The sequence below is a fragment of the Montipora capricornis genome, chromosome 14, assembly GCF_036669925.1.
Source record: "Montipora capricornis isolate CH-2021 chromosome 14, ASM3666992v2, whole genome shotgun sequence".
Classification (NCBI taxonomy): domain Eukaryota; kingdom Metazoa; phylum Cnidaria; class Anthozoa; order Scleractinia; family Acroporidae; genus Montipora; species Montipora capricornis.
In genome coordinates this window covers 7,124,342-7,130,878 of record NC_090896.1, presented here as the reverse complement: position 1 = coordinate 7,130,878, position 6,537 = coordinate 7,124,342, and positions in this window count along the sequence as shown.

The following is a 6,537-nucleotide window of genomic DNA, read 5'->3' as shown; positions in this document are numbered from 1 at the left end:
CGTTTAGTGGCATAAAACTCATCATGATCCGAAGCCCAAATTATCAGGATAAAAAGAGGATATTTATAGGTGTTAAATAGGAACAATGGGAACAAGACTTGAGCTATATTAGCCAAGGTCGATACTTCCCTGGTCAATAGATGCACGCAGCAGAGGCGAAGACCGAGGCCTTTTAATTTTTGACCGAACTGAAGTTGATGTGAAGAACAATTACACACTGGTGTATCAAATGAAATGAACGAGGCATTTTACGTCGTTACAGTTAATTGGGTGATCAGAGCTTATCCGAGAAATCTGGAAGTTGTCACGAAATGCCACGAAAAGATTCCGATTCTTAATTCAGTCAAAGCGTAATCACATCCGATATGTAGTTGCTAAGCAACAGACTTGCGGTTCAAACAATAAGCAGAAAACGGTTGCGACCGGGCCCAGGAGCTCACTTGGTCACGAAAATGAGTAGACCTGGGGACCAGAGTATTTTTTACTTGTTCCAAGGATCTCTTTTCTTCCAGTCACGTGAAGCGGCCGGGAAATAAAAGAGACGCTGGGAACGAATTTAAGCGCCTTTCATACATGATTTTAATTGAAGAGGGAATGTATATAGTTTATTATAATATAAATGCTATACATGTTAAGAGTCTAGACCAAAATGTTATTAGAGATTATAAATAATAAAAGAAAGAAGTTACTATCTAGTTCAATATGGCTTATGCTATGTATTATATGAAAACCAAGTCTGCAAAGATCGGCGGGCCTAGAGCTTATTCTCTCCGTCGACATTCTCGTTGCCGTCGCTGTCGTCGGATGTTAGGTCTCCACAGTTATACTGTTATAAGAGACCCATGCAGCAATTTTCTACACACAGTTCATTATTGCATCTATTCCCCTTAGTCGTAAGCTTTTGCTATCTACAATCTTTGCTCAAATCCTGAGGAAGCATACAAACCGACTTTTTCCCTCTACATTTTACTTTAACCGTCCGAAAAGGGCTTTTCAAAGTTAAACTTAAAGTAATAATTAATGTCTAATACAAGCAGACCCCATGAACAATAAAAGCTAAAAACTAAAATTTTTAAACAATGCACTTTATTTGAATGTCAGTATATTTAGCACGAAAGTAGTAATTGATCACACACGTTTTCAACTCTCCAACAAGAGACGGGACCGTCATTTTGACGTGGTCATCCGAGCCACACAAAGGTCTAGCCGCTTGCAGTACAAACGGAGTATCCTCATTTATCACTTATTTTAAGACCCTGAGTATTGATCCGAGCCCGGGAATCGAACCTGCGACCTCCAGTTCCACACAGCGCTCTACCGACTGAGCAGCTGTTAAGATTAGATCGTTCTGAATTAGAGGGTTCTTTGTACTTCCGAGATTTTGTATATATTTGGGATATGTACAGCTGTAGCAGCTGGGAGTTCCTCATGGTACGCTTAGTGAGGCTACAATCAGGGACAAAAGTAACTGACACACTTGTCTAAAACAGCTGCTTTTATCAACAATTTCATACATTTATTATTTCATTTTATTTACACGCCGTAAATCCCCTCCCCCCAAAATTAATGTTGTTTGAAGTAAAAGAAAGACTTGAGGGTCTAAAATAAAACATTGATTTTGGAGGGAGGGGGTGGAAGTTCACAGGGGGGAGGGGATAGCTATGTCAACTGTTCAAAAAGGGGTCATTTTATAGAAGTGTCTCAATACTTTTGTCCCTCATTTTAGCTCTGGATATATTTCGAAAATAAGGAGTCAGGTGCACACCCTGTCATATATTTAAAGGCCATTATTGCCAGACGGTAGAAGAGCTACTGTCTTACTGGTACTAAAGAGGAAATAATTATCATCTATTTCCTTGCGTTGTTGACGATACAGGCCGCTTTCACAGCTTGGATCCTATTCAGACTATTCAGCTGGTTGTGCTATAGAGTGTTTTGCACCAGGTGTTGCTCCAGACATTTCAAAAGTAATATAGTTAAATTAGTTTTACTTTTTTGAAACCAATTACACATCCAAATTAGATCCTAGAGGGCGAACGTGGACCAAAAATGAATTATCACTCGTCCCAATGTTAACTCTTTAAGCCATAAGATCAAAATTTGAATTCTCATTTGTTTCCCCTATTAATTTCCTGTAAAAGTATTGAGGAGAAGTTGATGAATTATCAAGCAAATTCATCTTGTGTGATCATGTCCGTAATTCGCATGACTAGTCTGTTTTACAAAGCATTGATGTTACAAGGAGAAATTTAATGCTGATCACTCTCAGGGCTTAAACGTTTAAATGTTATGGGTAGTGAGGCTCGTTTACACAGCGCGATTTTATCGCGCGACAAGAGCTGCGATCGAACGGCAATTTTACGTTTCGATCGATCGCGCGTGTGAACAGCCGACGATTTCACTGCGATTTGTAGCGCGACAGATCGCAGCCTTGTCGCCGCAAATTCGAACATGCTCGAAATTGAGTGCAACTCTGCTGCGATTTTATCGCAGCTCTTGTCGCGCGATAAAATAGGGAGCTTAAGCAACGACAACGGCGACGGCAACGAGAACGTCATCTCAAAATATAAATTTGCGTTGTTTTAATCGCTTCGTGACTATTTCAACGTTTTTAATATGACAAGGGTGTGGTATTTCCCCAAAGATGACACAAGTCGGAACGCCACTCCATTTTAGGAGAGAAAATGAAAATTTATCCTCAAGTGCTGACGTTCTTCATAAAACCAAAAACTTGGCTATTTCACGTTGTTGTTTTGCTGACGACGGCAACGAAATGGACAAAAGTGAAAAACGCACGTGCAGGGCGTGCAAAGCTATTGTTTTTACCCACTAAATATGCAAATTCCTGACGTTCTCGTTACCGTCGCCGTTGTCGTTGCTTAAGCTCCCTAATCGCTCAGTGTAAACGGGGCTGTAGAATTAGAAATAGAAGCAGTGGTTTGATTCTTAGGTTGACCTTGTTGATGCTACTACGCATTCGTTGGATTTAAAACTATTAGTTTCGATATATTAAAATTCATACTTGGCTCCGAGGCTTGGGGTAATAAAACAAAAGAAATGTATTATTCATTAATGAGCCTCAAGATGATTTTTTTTTCTTATTCCCTTAGCCTCAAAGCCAAGTATGAATTTTAATATATCGGAATTGGTCTATTTTAAGATGCTAAAAAATAGGGGAATTTTTGTCCGTCGAACGGTGATCCCGGATTCGTGTAGCGAGGTTCCCGTTAGTATCGCTGATAAAACAGGCACCACAGCCTGCGTAGACTGTTCACAGTCCCCTGTTTTTCGTAAGATCGTCAGAGGATCGAGCGCTTACTGGTACAACGGTCATCTTGGTTTCATATGTACCGAGGGGACGGGCGTCGGGGTTTAAGGCGGTGGGGGAAATAAAATATTTTTTTCACTTCCTTCCAAACTGTGCTCCGCCCCCTACGTAGATTTGACACTCCGAGATGACTGCCAGTAACACAAAGCGCTCGATCTCGACGATCTCACGGAAAATAGGGGGAACAGTGTACACCCTGCGGCAAAGGAAACCTTTTAACTACAAGGGGTCGTAAGTGGCTTGCTTTTTTTGTACCTGATTAATATCGACCAAATAATTTCTGTTAATCGTAAGACCTGCATTAGAATGTGGTAGATTGTTTGATTTCATAAAGTCTTCAATCACTTGTTTGGTTTTCACACGGCCGTAATGTTCTGCGATTGAGATTAAGTTTCTGCCGGCGTCGTCACAGTCATGGTAAGTCTCGAAGAGACTGGAGGGACCGATGTTTTTGAAGACAGGAAGGAGTTCTCGCACGGTTTCCGTGTGACCGAAGAATGCTGTGGCCATAACGGCGTTCGAGCCTTTTCGTGGGGCAAAGTAAGTGCGCTTAGGCCACGATTGTTGACTAAAAACACACTGGCCTGCTCCATTAGTAGCAATTCTGTTATAGCTTTATCGTCTTTTACAGCAGCAAACATGAGAGCTGTATCGCCTGTGTCTGGACACATCGCATCAATGTCTACGTCTCCTCCCTTATCAAGAGTTTTTTAACTCCGTTTTCCTAACTGTTTTTCGATGTGCCTCAACGGTGACAAGAAAAATTTTAATTGCGGAATATTGGCCCCCGGTGGTTTTTTTTTTTTTTTTTGTGCGGACCTCTTGCGTCATTTCCTCGGGTCAATGTTCCCCACTACGGCACTCGCGCTCAATTAGTGAGAGATCATTCTTTGTTTCTTTTCTCGTTTTGTTCCCTTACTAAAATTTTCATTTTTATGTTTCCATCGGTGAGAAAAAAGTTTGGCATTTGTCGTTTGAAGGAAAACAGGAAGAAATTCTGCTTCATTAAATTTTCGAAGGATAACTTCCTCCCAAAATTAAAACAAAAAGAGTAATAAAAAAGGATAACCTGCCGATACGGGCACACAGCTGCCAAGTTCGTTACAGCATTCCCACATATCACAAGATTACATAAATACATGGACCCCGTGAGCTACCAAGTCCGCTACAGCATTCGCACAAATAACACAAGATCACATAAATGTATGGAGAATTTAGTAATTATGTTTTTTTAGAACGTATTCCATTCTTGGAATGATTGGAATACCTTTTTTTGCCAATACAGGAAGAAAGAAATACAATATACTCGCTCTAGATCTGAAGAACTCAGATTATAGTCGAACTCAGAATACCACACAACTTAAGGGACATATTAAGAAAGTTTCCAGGCTCATGAAATCGCAAAAAAAGTAAGAAGTTTTAGCTTCAGCCCCAAAATTAGACTTTCTTAGGGTATTGGAATAGTAGAAACTGCAGCCCTCAAAAAATCTTGCCTTGTGATTCTGTTCTTAGCTGGACATGTCAAGTAAAAGTAGTGAAAAATATTACACAAATGGATTAAGATTAGAGCAACTTTGTTTCACGGACCAATGTTTGGCAAGATTAAGACAAAGCTTCTCCTTATTGCAGCCAAGGAAACTGCTCATATGGGCAGTAAACAGTTCGATTGCCCAATCTCATTATTGCATTTCAAATTACGTCAAAGCGAAATGCCGATCGCTTTCTAGAAAGTTCCATGGAGAGATTACATTGTTTGCAATCGCGTTCGCTAAGCCAATGAAAATTCGCGCTCCTGTGTTTTTGTTGATTAAGCCAATTAAATGTTTTGCATTTTTTGCTTAAGTTCTGTTTTCATGTTTATTTTTCAAGGTCATATGAAAGTCGCTTTCTTTTTTTTTTTTTTTTTTTTGTGGCGTGCACTTCGCATTAGCGATTATCTTTGAGTTCGTGACGTTAATGTCAAGGCTGTTGCCTAACAGGAGCCCGGTAGCCTGGGGCTCCCTAAGAATAGCTCTGGGCGCCTTAATTTTTCACAGAAACACCTTTTACTTCATATGTTGGACTCCTAAGTTCTCAGCATTTAGATCTGAAGGCCCCTTTAAAGTTTTCTTAGGCAGCAGCCTTCAATGTCTTCTTTTACTGCAGTGTTTACCGAAAAGTTATTCTCATCAGTGTTCGTGAAGTTTCAGTCAACAAACCTGAAAAGGCATTTTTTTTTTCGATTCAGTGAGTTAAGTTCAAAAACCAAGACAACGAAATAGAAAGAGACAGATTGGCGGTGTACAAGTCAGCAGAACGTCCACTGAACAAGGAATCTTTACAGCATTCGGCTGGAGTGTGCGCCTATTTTTCCTTCTTCCGGTCGGATTCTGTCCTTTCTTTACTAGCAATGACTATTTATAATTTCAAAAAATTGACTCTGTAAAGGCAGTATTAATAATTTACGGGTGAATTAATAATTTACAAAACAAACTTTGTCCGGATACGTCTGCAGTTTTTATTTAAAAAATATATCACCGGTCTATGCTGGAAGATCCATAATGATAATATTTTACGAAATGGAAAAAGAACTTTATATAGCAAGACCCAGTTAGCCAAATATAATAATCTCTAATTGATAAGATTAAATATTCATGAACATTTGGAAAATGGTGCCATCTCAGTCACAGATAAGGTACTTAGTAATTAGTATTTCTAAAATGGACTAAAAGCAATAATGCATGTATTAATGTACGGGAAAATAAACCATGGCTTGATTTGGGCCAATATACTCCCCTTAGAAATCACAAAATCATGCAAAATGCCTCAACAGACTGTCTTCATGTTATGGCAATGTTCAGGCATCACACGAAACACATTTAAATTATTTTTAACAAGATGCACGCATTATTGCATAGGCGACATATATTTTGACTTTACAAACATGTCTAATTTCTTCTCTAATTTCGAAGAAACAAAGAAGCTTTATTTTTTCCTCTCTGACGAATGCTTAACATCACTCAATTGAAAACAGTGAAAGATTAAAGGTAATAATACAGTTTGTTCCTTCATTCCATGTGACGGCACTTTTAATAACTGCTGTGACAGCTAGCAAGGATGGAGAGTATTTCACAATTTCAAAGAATTTTGTTTTGCTTTTTTCAAACCTTCTTAGCCAAAACGATGATAAAAGGTTCTTATTCCGCTAGTTTATACTGGAAAATTTCTTA